The sequence below is a fragment of the Patella vulgata genome, chromosome 7, assembly GCF_932274485.2.
Source record: "Patella vulgata chromosome 7, xgPatVulg1.2, whole genome shotgun sequence".
Lineage (NCBI taxonomy): Eukaryota > Metazoa > Mollusca > Gastropoda > Patellidae > Patella > Patella vulgata.
Window position 1 is genome coordinate 7547313 of NC_065885.2, and position 8582 is coordinate 7555894.

Sequence of the window (8582 nt, forward strand, 5' to 3'; positions counted from 1 at the left end):
CACGAGGTTGGACGAATTATTGAAATAAAATTGAATGATATGTTTGTCCCCGAAATGACCTAGTTTGTGTTCAATGATCAGATAATTGGTAAATGATGGGTTTTAGTAAGATATATAGATTAAGATTATCGGAATGTATAGAATAACGATAGGTAGACATTTGATATGAAATTAACGAAATGAAATGAAATGAAATGTAGTTTTATGGCACGTCAGCACCCACCGGGCTATATTGCGCCAAACATATGGTGATTTGTGTGAGACAAGATAAATAAATATCACAGAAAAAATATTATAAGCATAAATAAAAACAATGTCACAGTAAATAAAATTAAAAATCAAATAAACCTTTTATGCATATTAATATTTAAAATACAAAAATGAAATGATAAATATACAATTAAAATTTATTATAAAAACATGTCTCTTTAAAAAAGTCAAGTATGTTACAATATAAACCCGGTTGGGCAAACAGATGACGATATGAAATTAATGTTAGAGTTAATGGGCGTGGTGATTACCAACCTGGGCCCATTTCGTAACACGTATTAATAGACTGGGATTTCCAATGATGTCTTATATATACATCCGTTTCCAGAATTCAATAGTCGAAATTATCCAGACACAACTTAACTCCTATAGCTCAAACAACAGGTGAGCATTCAGTCATTATATATTTAGGTTAAACATATAATACAGTAAAGTATTGTATTAATGTTCAAGAATGTATTCTTTATCGAGAATGGCTAACCATGGGTGTAGAGATATTATAATTATTTCTCGTACTTGATCTCGCACAACGTAAATAGATGCGAGACAAGTTATACAAGACTATAAGTCGTGATTAATACACTATACATTGACTGGGTTATTCCAATTGGTAATTTTTATATAGAATCCCCCTGGTTCAGTATTATACAGTTCAGTTTGTCTTTAGTAAGTTCCTACGGGAAGAAAGTTGTCATACAATAAAAGCACAAGGAGAATGGCCACCGCTGTAAGTACAACTACGTCATGGTTATAAAATGACACTGGATGTTAAATATTGGTTTGATTTCATGCTCAGTTGATGACGTCAATAATTCGCCATCGTTGTTTTTTAGAGAATCACACGACAGAAATAGACACACCGATCATCGGTGGCTTACAAGAAGGAGGGGGAGTGGACAAAGGATTTGACGGAAGGTGGGGTGGTAGGGTTTTATCGAACAGCCAATCATAGGGTAAACATTTTAAAACTTATGTGAATATTCATCTTTGTTTACAATAGGCGACACCAGCGTAGACGTCGTGTTACATATAGAGAAGGGATATGTGGCCGATTTATATTTAATTTGAATACAAAGATTAATTCATCTGTTATTGTATATATTTAAACTTTTACGTATTTGACTACTTGACCCTATGCTTAAGTCTTGAGGAAAATAATCAAGGACTTCAGGCATCGACAAATGTCTGTACACAACTGACCCCTTGTCCACCGAGAATGCGCTTAGGACTGTATACATCGTTTTCTTAATTTACAACTCTCTTTCTGATATTTATATGCGTCGATAATTATCATATCTAAGATGAGAGATATTATTGTAATAATATTTACAAGTAGAGACTGGTTGTTTATTTATTTTCCATTCCAGATATCAACCGTTACCAACAATACCTACATGTATAATATACATGGTGATTGTCAAGCTGTACAGATTGGAACATCAAACACAATAAGTGAAAGTAGTAACCCGACTGAAATGAACGAACTCACTTACGAGTTCGAAGACATCAGGTTCCAAATGAACCGGGTAACTGAAGAGATGGATGAAAAATTCGAAAGAAAAGATGAAGAAATAGCTGAATTAAAAGACAGGGTGGCTGACCTGGAAGCATTTAAGAAGAAAGTAGAACAATCAGAAGTTACAACAAACACCAGCACTAATACTAGGAATTATAAGATAAATACGAGTGATGATATTACTCTACTGGTGTTTTACACGTAAGTATATGTGTTCCTTTTAATTACATAACAAATTGATGGTAATATTAATTGGTTATTGTTCATATATATGTTGATGAGTTTAATGGTTTTAAACTTTACCAAATGTAACAAGAAATCTTGACCGTAGACGTCTGTCGACTGGTGGTTTGTTTCTATATGAATAATAACCAATTAATATTACCTGATGTATAAATAGAGGTGACTTGAAAAATATACTGACTAGTGAACCAATGTGATGTATTTATATCAGTTGATAATGATATAATATATATATTAACCTGTATTTATATCAGTTGATAATGATATAATATATTAACCTGTATTTATATCAGTTGATAATGATATAATATATGAACCTGAATTTATATCGGTTGATAATGATATAATATATTAACCTGTATTAATAGATATGGATGTAAAGATATGGGTACTATAACTGTCAGTAAGAAAGTTAGTGTTAATGATTTAAAGAAGTTGATAAAAAAGAAGAAGAATGTGAAGAAGATTAGAAGGATTGGCATAGTGAGATATAGAGATGGGAGTGGGGCACGCATCTACAACAGTGGTAACAGCAAGAAGACTGACTATAGCCTGGAACAACTTGGTGTTGTAGACCAGGACATGGTGGCTTACTGTTGATGGTATAATATAGTGATTATTTTGATATGATGTTTTAATGGGTTCCACACCTTTCCTTTTGTTTTGTGTGGTAGTGTATATTTGTATTTATTGTATCTTGAGTATTTGTTGTATTATTGCCCCTTTAATATATTGGTTATTTATGGTATATTTGGTGTTTGTTGCATTGTCCCTTTAATAATACATATCTAAGCTGGTCAACAATGTCTTTACAATAGCAAGTCTAAACTCTACTAGCTTTTAATTAATAACCACATCTCAGCTTCTCTTTCAATTTGTACTTGCATCTTAACCTTGTTACAAGGAGGATCACATTCTGTCACTTGGTAAGTTTTATATTTATTTGACTGACTTTACTATTTTATCTATTTAATATGGAAATGTAATTAGAATATATTTTATATATGAAATAATTAAGTTATTAGTATATTTCTATAAGTATTTCTAGAATTATATTTGTGCATTTCTAGAATATTATACTTAGTTTAATCCATCATAGTGTTAATTTCAGTCTTGTATTACCGTGTTTTTATAGTAGCCATATTAAAATAATCAGCCCTTTTATAAACTCTATTTTATAGGGTATGTATATGTATTTGTATGTAATTATATTAGTGAAGAACTCATTGTAAATATAAGGGGGGGGGGGGTAGCACGCGCGTGCTGTATCATACGGCCTGTCATTGAGTCAACTGGCGTGGTTTCGAATCCCCGGTTGTACGTGAGAAGGAGTAGGGTGGCCTGTCCAATCTCGTGGGTTTTCTCCGGGTCCTCTGGTTTTCTCCCACTGCTAAAGACCCCTACGCGCAAGCGAATTATTGAAATAAAATTAAACCATGTTAGTCCCGAAATGACCTATGTTTGTATCGAGTGGACGTTAAACCCCATTTCTCTCTCTCTCATTGTAAATATCTTATTCATTCCTTTGTTTCCGATTAATGAACTTCCCGCCAGAACTTGAAATAAATGTATATAATGTAAATGATTATTTTTGATATTTATACATTCCTTTATGTTTTTCAGCGGTTTCTTTTATCTGTATTATATACTTATTGACAATTCCACAATAAAATAGTGAACCTCCGACCTGGTGTTTCGTCCATTTTTAGAAACCCTGTTACATTTGCATAATGTGTGAGTGTGTGTGTGAAGGGGTAGTGGAGGGTCTGAAGGAGGTTAACCATTCGCCCTTCCCCTAACCCCTGTTTATTACTTATAATCTAATAAAAAAATGAAATGAAATGGGGCTTAACTTCCCTACTGTCCTGCTCCGATAATGTGTCCATGGGAACTTCGTTTTTTGTCCAATCCGAACGAACTATACGTTGTCCCTCCGTGCCCTCCGGTCTGCACACCACTGACTTGGGGTGTGGGGGGATATAGTGATATACATTGTACCGATTATCTTCTTGTTTCTAATTTTATTTAGTTAAAGTAAAATGTTAGAGTGGCGGTGTGGTGGTCATAGTGTTAGGCAAGCCCCCCCCCCCCACGATCCGAAGGAGGTTAGATATTGACCAGAACGATGTTAGGTATGACTTATAGTAAAATATATTGTATCGATTATCTTCATATACACCCCAACCCACGCGATCACTCCTGGTAATATTTGACCTCCTAATACAAAACTATCTTAAAACAAAGCTGTAATTAAATAGTCAAGATTGTCACGTATTATTGTCTTATTGTTTGTTGATTAAAATGTTAGAGTGGTGGTGAGGTTGGAATATTTAGTTGGAGTTAAAGTAAAATGTTTGAGTGTTGGTGAGGGTGGTTGTTGTGTTAACTCTTATACACCCCCACCCCACCCCCGATCTCACGTAGTAATATATGACCTCCTAATACAACACTCTCTTAATGCTGATGCAACCAAAGCTTTATCACTCGGGGATTTGTAGGTTATAGAGGAGCCGAACAGTATTGATTCTAATAGTTTATTCAGAGAATACCAAAACGAAAGAACAAAAAAACACTGAAAATATAAATACAGAGATATTACAAAGATGCATACAAGTCAAACAGAACATAATCAAAATAGAAATAAATATACAAAAGAAACATAAAATATAATCTGAACTAAATACATTTAAAAAGTTAAAGAGGAAAAAACAATAAAACTAAATATACCCTTATAAAGGTGTTTTAATTATCACAAGTACTGGTAAAGACTATATTACACAAGCTAAAATAAAACAAACACCACAATAAATACAGACCACTAGGGAAGAGGGCGAAACATGGCGAGAAAACTAAAGATATGAAATTATATATAAATTAGGGAAACTTCTATAACAAGAATTATTACTTAAATTATTGACATAACCCTAAGCTAAATAAATATATTTACTGATAATGATATATAAAACCTGTTAAAATTACTAAAACAAGAAATATAATATACCTGAAGCTAAAGAATATACAAGAGTCTTCTTGTCATTAGTCATGTCAAGATATAAGTGCTGTTTTAAGCAAGAATGAGGGTGCAAACCAGGTAAACTTATTAAAAGAACGCAGTGAACACAATTACAACACAACACACTGGACACCACATCTTGGCTAGATTCCAAGACCAGGCCCGTAACTAGGGGGGGGGGGGGGTGCCCCCCCTGTGAAAAATTTTTCGACCATAAGAAAATAGATATACATTGTCCGTCAATATTACAGCACCCCTGAGAACACTTCCCGCCCCCTTGTTGCTCTGAGCTAGTTACGGTCCTGTCCAAGACACCAAGCAGATACAAACACATACACCATTTATTACATAAACTTTATTTACATATATATAACAAAACATTTATAAATTTCCCCCTACTACACTATCCCCCACCCCGAAAAGTGGCGTCCCGGCACTTGATAACAACAATCCCATTAAAATAACCGATACACATACAATCAATACAATTCAAAAATCAAAATCCAAGTACGATCCAAATCAACCTATACTCATAATCAAAATCAAAAACTATGGACGGTCCAAATCAAATAAATATAAAAAACTGCGTTGATCCAAGTCTCAAAAATCAGATATTCCAACCGGATATAAATTACCAAAAATATGAACTAACGGCATGGTAGTAGCATCTCAAACATTATTATGTATATTAATTATGAAAAAACAACCAATAGTAAATACTAACAGAAATTATATCTTAATATTATTTCATAAAAGCCAGGCATCAGATGTCTATCATTGTCAGGGGATCTATGGGGCGACTTTACAGATAAATCTATTAAAGAATCATTGGGCTCATCAGAAAATAGCAATAAAATAATCATCATCTTTATAACTATTATTTTCATCATCATCGAACTGAATCAAATTTTCACTGTCAGAGAGCTTTGTAGAACTTACACTAACCAGACCTAGGGGAATGGTACTATCCATGTCGCAAAGATCATCACGAAATGTTGGAATATGGGAGCAAACTCTTAGAAACAAGAACTGACGGAACAAATGAGCGTGGTTTTGGAATGGGAGGCACAGAGGTAAGTGAGGGGGTTGAAATACGTGGACTGGGTGTAAAAATTGGTTGAGCGACTGAAGAAATTGGAAGTAGTTATTTCTCTGAACTGTAAAAACTGGAACATTCATATTAGGTTGTGAAATAAATACATAGTAATCATTCTCCCCTTTGTCTGCTAACTTATTCTTACCCCTTATTTGGACATTTCTTACTAAAACAATATCTCCCACATGGAACACTGCACCGCGTACTTTTTAGTCATAATTTAATTGTACCCTAGGAGTTCTACCAAACATTAAGAAAAATGGTGAAAATAAAGTCGAATCATGTTTGGTAGAATCATAAATGAAAACTAAATACTGTACATAATCTTTCCATTTTTTCTTCTGTTCTTCTGATAATGTCCCAAGCTAAGAAGCGTACGATTAAAGCATTCACAGAGACCATTGCCCATGGGGTGATATGGAGTTGTGCGTGATTTTTGAATGCCAAGAATAAAACAAATGTCCTTGATGATGTTACTTTCGAAATTGCGTCATTGATCTGAATGTAGTTGGGAAGGAATTCCATTGGGCAAAAAGAAATGATGAAGTAGGGCCTTAGCAGTAGTTTTAGGTACGGCAACAGCCAATTTTGTAAAATGAACGGTAATTATAAGAATACTTTCAATATTACCTTTGGATGGCTTATCAAGTGAAAGAAAATCTGTACATACAAGTTGAAGGGGCTCAGAAGTAGAAATATTTACAATTTCTTGCAATGACTGCTCTAATATTCAATTGTGGGGTGTTTCGATGAATACAGCGATCACAAGTGCGGACGTAATCTTCTACATACTTCGTCATATACGGCCAAAACAAGCGTGATTTTACAAAACCCAATGCAGTGTCCACCCACATTTCCCAATTCATTATGTAACAATCCGAAGAATCTGGTGAATTCAATTTTCTACATAGAATTCCATCTTTTAAAACTAAATTATCCCAATGACGAAAAATTGCAGCAGATTCTCTATCAATATATAACGCAGAAAAACATCAGATGGTTGACATCCACATTTCACAAAATAAATAATATTTTTAATTCCTAAACAATCATTTTGAGACTTTCTAATGAGAGAATTATCAAGTATATTTGTAGATTCAATGGGGAACATCCAGAATTGGACATGACAAACAATTAATTACCTCCTGATTTAAAGAAATAGTCTCAATTTTACCTATATCAACCTGATGAAAATTTGTTATAGCAGAAACAACAGAACTGTCCATATTAAGTGGAAGCCTAGAAAGTGTATCAGCAGGAATATATTCTTTGACGAAGATAAATATTCAATTGAAAAATCATATGCAGAAATATCAGCAAGCCATCTATGCCCTGTAGCATCCAATTTAGCAGTTGAAAGCACATAAGTGAGTGAATTATTATCAGTTTTAACTGTAATTTTTTTTCCATATAAGTAATCATGAAATTTTCTTGTTATTGCCCACTTGAATGCCAAAAATTCAAGCTTATGTGCAGAATAATGCTTTTCACTTTTAGATAAACTTCGGCTAGCGTAAGCTATAACCCTACGAATTCCATCCTGAACTAACTTAGATTTCTTCTTTTACAGGTAGATTCACCGTTTAACAGATCCGCCAAAAGCTTAGCTATGACTAAGTAATCTTTTACTAAACGACTAAAATAACCACAAAATCCTAAAAAACTACGAACTTCAGAAGTATTAGCTGGAATTGGCCAATTTGTGAGAGATGAAATTTTTCAGAGATCAGCTCTAACACCTTCCTCAGAAATTATATGCATTAAGTATTTCAATGACGATTTTAAAAATTCACATTTTGCTGGCTTCAGTTTTAAATTATGTTTCCTAAGACGTGAAAATACAGACTTCAAACGATGAATAGCTCCTCGAAAGTTTTTGAAAAAATTACAATGTCATCAATATATATCAAGCAGTGAAAAAGATGTAAATCTGCCATACAACGCTCTAAACAACGTTGGAATGTGCTCGGTGAATTTGGCAATCCAAACGGCATCCAATTGAATTCCCAAAACCCTAAATTACCTGTCGTAAACGCAGACTTCTCCTTATCTGCTTCCTTCATTTCGATTTCCCAATATCCACTTTTGAGATCTAACGAAGAAAAGTACTTAGAGCCGTTTAAAGTGTCTAAAGTTCCTCAATATGGGGCAACGCAGTGTTTAAAAAATACGTCGGACCGTCGGCCGCCTGGCGCCGACAAATCACAGACTTGGCCGATATGTTTCGAATTCGAAGATGTTGGGTCGGTCCTGTGAGCCGACAACTTTTCTGGAAAAATATTTGTCATGAAAGTTTTGTTTAAATACAATTATTTTGCCAACCCAGATTTGTCTTACTTTCAACGTCCTAATCTCACATATATTTCATTACCTCATATAAAAATATGTTTAACTATACTCAGTCAAATTAAAAACTTGGCACTCGGGATTATTGGGACTAGATT

At 33.9% G+C, this 8582-nt stretch overlaps 1 long non-coding RNA gene across 1 annotated transcript; it reads left to right on the forward strand.

Annotated features, from left to right (window-relative positions):
* Positions 1-839: 839 nt before the first annotated feature.
* LOC126826975 (uncharacterized) lies at positions 840-3707 on the forward strand. Its single transcript, XR_007682504.2, has 3 exons — positions 840-997; positions 1638-1987; positions 2398-3707. It is a non-coding gene; the product is annotated as an uncharacterized LOC126826975 (long non-coding RNA).
* The last annotated feature ends 4875 nt before the right edge of the window (positions 3708-8582 follow it).